This window comes from Adiantum capillus-veneris, chromosome 4 (assembly GCF_014529385.1).
Source record: "Adiantum capillus-veneris isolate H3 chromosome 4, ASM1452938v2, whole genome shotgun sequence".
Taxonomy (NCBI): Eukaryota; Viridiplantae; Streptophyta; class Polypodiopsida; order Polypodiales; family Pteridaceae; genus Adiantum; species Adiantum capillus-veneris.
Window position 1 is genome coordinate 7,210,849 of NC_140934.1, and position 6,516 is coordinate 7,217,364.

Sequence of the window (6,516 nt, forward strand, 5' to 3'; positions counted from 1 at the left end):
TATGCATGCTCTCTCTCTCTTTTTCTCTCTCAATGTGTGTGTGCATTCTTTGTTTATGTATGTGTGTGTGCGTTTTTGTTTATGTTTGTACTCTTTCTCTCTCTCTCTCTCTCTCTCTCTCAAAAACACTATGTGTGTGTGTGTGTGTGTGTGTGAGAGAGAGAGAGAGAGAGAGGGAGAGAGAAAGAGGGGAAGGGAACATGAGAGTGAGGAGAGGGAAGGAGCATACGTGGCTCTCCTTTCTCTCCTCGTGTGTGTGTGTGTGTGTGTGTGGAGAAGAAAGAGAGAGAGAGAGAGAGAGAGAGAGAGCGTTACCTGCTCCTGCTTGAGGGCGCCGAAAAACTCAGATCTGAGATCTGAGTTTTTGGGCGCTCTCTGTTTTTTTTTTTAGCCCAGCCGGCGTCGCTATGAGCGTCGCAAATTTACAAGTAAATTTGCGACGCTTATAGCGACGCTCATAGCAACGCCGGGATTTTTTTTTTTGAGCGTCGCTGTGTGAGCGTCGCTAATATGAATAGCCTCTTGTAGTGTTTGGAGATTTTTTTCAAAACCCTGAAAGGACACTTTTATGTCCTGTTAGGTTACCAACCTAGTGTTAAGAGGTTAGGTTAGATAGTACCTTCTAAGTCCATGAGTCTTTGTTCTTTCTATACAAATACGAACTTGACATATAAACGTAGGAAAGGACTTATCTTGCTCGAGAGGGTGGTCTATGGTACTGGGCAAGGATTGAGGTTGAAAAGGTTAGCATTGTCACTACTTGTAGCTTTCGAATCATGAAGTAACTAATGACAATTGTGTTGAGTTTGGTGAGCTCTATCAAAGAAAACCATAGAAAGTTAAAAATATAACAGTGTTAATTAAGAAGTTTTTGACTATCATTTGTAAAAAAATTTAATAAAAAACCACTATTTGTGCCCGTCAAAGAGAATAATTGAATGTTCAAAAGATTTAGGAAAGACTACCATGGTCATATTCGATCGTAATTTCATTCGGTCTTTTTGGCTGAAGGTCAAGCATATATGTGGTGATATATCATAGACTCAGTAGCACAAACAATGAGAACATACCAAGGACTAAAAGAATTGTGTTCATCTGTGACTACTTCACTAGGGCCTTCAAAAAAACTTAAATATTACAGCTAGAGTGTATTCAAAGCCAAAACAAAACCACAACAACGTCAAGACTAATAAGATTGCATTTTTCGTTAGATGTGCGTCTTATCTTTTCTATTGCGTCATTTCGGAGCTAGTCCATACTATCTTTGGTGGCACGTTGAAGTTATCCACTTCCTCCATGGAAGCTTGCAACTTACTTGCAATAGGTGTACATGAATATGCTCCGAAGTGACCAGGATGTAGCTACTGTAGTGATACAAGTTGAGGGATTTCTTTGGGTGCATATGATGAGGGGAGATTAGAGAAAGTATGTGAGTTAAAATTGGTTGCCTATGCCCACTTACAAGGTTGTGTGTGTGTGTGTGTGTGTGTGTGTGTGTGTGTGTGTGTGTGTGCGTGCGTGTGTGTGTGTGTGTGTGTATGTGTGTGTGAGGATGTCATTGCATGGGGCTCGTGATTTGGGTGAGTTGGAAAGAAGGGAGACGACGCGATAAGAATGCATGCCATGTAGCTCTCGTATTGAACTTCAATTTCCCTACCATAGCCGAATAAACAAGTGGTGCATAAGAAGTGTAATGGTGTTGTTGTATACAATGGATTAGGATCAGAGATGAAAAACTCACGTTCCTTGAAGTTTGATAGGAATCAAGGTAGAGATTCTCACGAGGGCCACCATCGACATGAATCTAGTTGGTGAGATACTGAGGATATACATACATTGCAACGTTCTATCATCAGACCAAGCTCTGCATGGGCCTTGGCTATGTCGGATGATGCGGCAGAAAGGCCAAAAATCAGTGAAGAAATGCAGTTGCTTGAAAGCAAGGACCGCCAGTTCATGCATAGCAAGGGGGGTTGTGACCCTCGGGGTGGAAAAACAGGGCCGCGAGGCCGGCTATAGGGGAGAGAGGTCGACCAAGACATACAAAGAGAGAGAAGCCATAAGCTGCCTCGTGGGGGGCTATATTAGAAGTGCTGCTGCAGGTTGGGGAAGCTTGGCAAGCAGGTTAGCTCATTAGCCGTGAGCAAGCCAGGAGAAGTCGAGCAAGAGGAGTACTGGCAAGAAGGGGACGCCAAATGAAGTTTAGGGCAGCCATAGCATGGCACTGAGAAAGGAGGGCGGTAAGAAGTCGACGTGCCTGATTTGAGGAGCTGCAACTCGCTTCAAGGAGGCAAAAAGGGGAGCGGTGCAAAGAGTTAATGAGCTGCACATGAGGGTTGGTCACTGAGGGCAGGAGCATCACAAGCAAAACCAAGAGCAACAGAAGCAAGAGAAAAAGAAGCTCTCCATCTTGAAATCACAGTTACAGGTTACATCACTCCGTCACTGCTTTTTGCCCCCTTTGCATGCATACGCTCGCGCGTGTGTGCTGCTGATCTACCCTGGTCCATGGTCGACCATGATCAGCGTCCATCTGAGCAGTGATGCCCATCTTTGATCTCTCCCAAAATTTTGCCTCCAACTTTGGTCTTATTGCTACGTTCAGTGGGCATGGCTAAGAGATGACGGGCGACGCCTGCTGCTGCTACTGCATGCAACAACGACCAGCAGGGTAAGCGCAAAAGGGCGAGGCTACTCCTTGGAAATTGTTCATGGCGGCTGGGGCCATTGCAATAAGAGAGAACGAACAGGATAGGTCGTGTAGGTAATTGTTGGAGGAGTCCACCTTTGTAAGTGTCATTGGAAGACAAGAAAAAGAGTTGTGTGTACGTCGTGAGTGTGTGCGCTATTGAGGTACTTAGAACAGAGTAGCAATTGGAGGACTCAAGTGGTTGACCTATGGGTGGGTGTTGAGGACAAGCTGGTGGAGATACATGAGTACTGCAGAGAAACAGTGGCCGACTTCTGCAGCTTACGAGCTGGAGAGAGAGAGAGAGAGAGAGAGAGAGAGAGAGAGAGAGAGAGAGAGAGAGAGAGAGAGAGAGAGAGAGAGAGAGAGAGTTTTGCATGGCATGCGGGTTGGTGTGCACGTGTACTACAGCAATGAGGGGCGGAGAAAGAGAGAGTGCAACTCCTCTGCATGAGGGTGGTTGGAGTCAAGGGCGTGTGTTCGCACCCGTCTAGCACAAGAGAGGTAGAGAGAAAAAGAGTGAGTGGATGGATGCTAGCGGGCAAGAATTGAGAGAAAGACAGACTTATACATGCAAATAAACTGGGCGCGGTTGCATGGTGTTGGGCTATTGAACTGGAGAAGCGATGGCCACTCGAAACGGTGGTTTGTGTAGTCGTTGTCATGCATATTGTTGTCGGCTGAGACAGTCTTCTAAGGTGTAGTCCAACTTAATATGTAGGGTGCCGTCGTCTGCTACATGTGAGATGGAAGTAAACCGCTGCTGCCATTGTTAGTGTCGCTGTGGACAACAACCTAGCACGACACTTAAGGTTACAGCTCTAAAAACATTTGTGGGGTGGTTTCTCACGAATTAAAATTGCCTATTTATTCTCCTCTGCCCCGACAGTGAGGTTCTTCGAGTATAAGAGGTTACTTATCTCAGTTTCTTGTTGAGCATCAGGTTTTGACTCCTAGCCCAAGTCTTTGGAGGTTGTGCTAATGGCGTTAAAAGTTCTCGACTTTTATAAAAAATTCTTTAGCATCTCTTCTTCGTTTGTTGCTACTATGTAGATCCTATGATGATATTTTTTCCGTGCTTGTTAATATATATATACATTAATACTATGTAAAATTTACTCACGGTATAAAATTATCATTCCTACTATCTTATTCAGGTCTGTTCTACTAATTACAAATTAATGAAGGATAATGTCAGATTTGCATGAAAAAGATAATATAAAACAAGGACATAGAATTATAATTTTTGAAAACCAGAAGAAAACAAGAGCACTTAGCTTTTGGTTATTCTAATTTGCAATCACTGGAGCATAGCCTCACTGCTACAGACGGGAGCGTAGAGAGCCCTACAAAATACTCAAAATAGCGCATAGCAAGACATAAACAAATAAATCTACGTACCTGTCGACTCGCACAAATCCACAATCGAGCACAATACAAATAGAGAGAGACAGGGAGCGGGAGAGAGCGAAAGAACACGTGCAGCGCACCTCCTAGAGCGGAGTGCTGCGCCGGCACGGTGAGAGAGGAGGGAGAAGAGAAGATAAGAAGACACAAGCATTGGGTGCAATCTCCCCCCGTGCAAGAGTGACCATTTCCCTCTTGCACGTATTTCATTTATAGATCTCTTGAATGGTAAAAAATGAGTACAAACTGGCCGACCGCCCAAAATTCGTAAAAGAGCACTTGAATAAATATACATAAAATGTAATTTCCTTTTGAAATAGCTTAGCTCGCTCAAGCCTTTTCCACCTGTTAGCTGAAATAAGAGTAAAATATCAATTCCATAACATGAAATGTCATCTCTAAAATCGGGATCAATAGCATACTCATCTATCATAGAAGATAGATCATTGTGAGTTGCTATGGAAACCGCATTCACTTTTGGCCATCTTGAGAGTGCATTGGCTACTTGATTATGCTTGCCAGCAATGTGAGCAATATGAAAATGAATTTGCGAAAGGAAATTTGCCCACCTCATTTGTTTGTTGGAGAGCTTGGTCTGCGTCATGAAGTACTTAAGACTTTGGTGATCCATTCGCAGAATGAAAGAAGTCCCCAATAAATAGTGCTTCCATGAGTCTAAGACATGTAGAACTACGAGGAGTTCCTTTTCATATATGCCTAGAGCTTGCTCAACAGGGTCGAGTCTTCGACTTTCATAGCCTATAGCGTGCCCTTCTTGAAGCAAAACAGCTCCAAGGCAATCACCACAAGCATCACATTGGACCTCAAATTATTTCAGAGATCCGATAGTGTAAGCACAGGTTGAGAGATAAGCTTTTCTTGAAGCTTTTTGAAAGCATTGTTCTCCTTGGAAGACCATGTGTACCTAACATTAATAGGTCATGTAATGGTCCTGCTATTAGTCATAATTTTTCTATGAAGTGTCAATAGTATGCGCACATACCTATAAAGCTTCTTAACTCACACTACAACACTACATGAAGATATCAACGCTTCTATATCGACGGCCATGCTTTTCCACGTGTATATCGACGTAATTAGCGTGCGTCGCTATACGCGTCGATATACGCGTTGCAGTGTGCGTCGATATACGCGTCGCAGTGTGCGTCGATATACGCGTGGAAAGGCTTTATTTGCCACGCGTATATCGACGCATATAGCGACGCAAAAAAATTTGGGGGAAAAAAGAGAAACCCGCGCGCAGGGGCCATTTTCGCCTGCTCAGATCTTGGCCGAAACCTGTTGCGCAGGTATTATGTCCATCTCCGCCCCCCCAACCCCTCCCTCTCTCTCTCTCTACATCGTGTGTGTGTGTGTAGGAGGGAGAGAGAGAGAGAGAGAGAGAGAGAGAGAGAGAGAGAGAGAGAGAGAGAGAGAGAGAGAGAGAGAGAGAGAGAGAGAGCGATGTGTGTGTGTGTAGGAAAGAGAGAAAGCGGTGTGTGTGTGTGTGTGTGTGTGTGCATGTGTGTGTATGTAAAAAAGAGAGAGAGAGGTGTGTGTGTGTGTGTAGGAAATAGAGAGAGAGAGAGAGAGAGAGAGAGAGAGAGAGAGAGAGAGAGAGAGAGAGAGAGAGAGAGAGAGAGAGAGAGAGAGAGAGAGAGAGAGAATTAATGTATGCTTAGGAAATTAAAATTAAAGAAAAAAAATTAAAGAGAGAAATGAAATGAAATGTTATATTAACGTCTTCGAAAGGCAAAAGTGACCTATGAGACATGAGACAAGAAAGTTACAATGTGATGGATCTGATACAAATTAGAGTAAGAAGATGACAAAATAAAATATTATGGAATCCTAAACTGCTGGGTGTGGACTAAACGGCTAAACCAACAGCTAGCTGGGATAGGTAGATCATAGGAGATCCAGCATCTGTCGTTGGCGGATCTCATCAATCTCCTCCATGGTCAGTAGTGTGATCGGGCGTTGTGCATGTCGACCCTAAGTGACCTAGCTAGATCCTCTGATGCAGCCTCTGTCGATGTTGTGTAGTCCTCCGCAGTCGTGGGCGTCTAGATCTCCCTAGCTCAGTCGCTCGTTCGATCAGTAGAGAGATAGGAAAGTAGAGAGAGAGAGAGAGAGAGAGAGAGAGAGAGAGAGAGAGAGAGAGAGAGAGAGAGAGAGAGAGAGAGAGAGAGAGAGAGAGATAGAGAAAGAGAGTTTTATATATATATATATATATATATATATATATATATATATATATATAGAGAGAGAGAGAGAGAGAGAGAGAGAGAGAGAGAGAGAGAGAGAGAGAGAGAGAGAGAGAGAGAGAGAGAGAGAGAGATAGGGAAGTGGAGAGCGAGACAGAGAGAGAGATAGGAAAATAGGGAAATAGAGAAAGAAAGAGAGATAGCTAGCGAGAG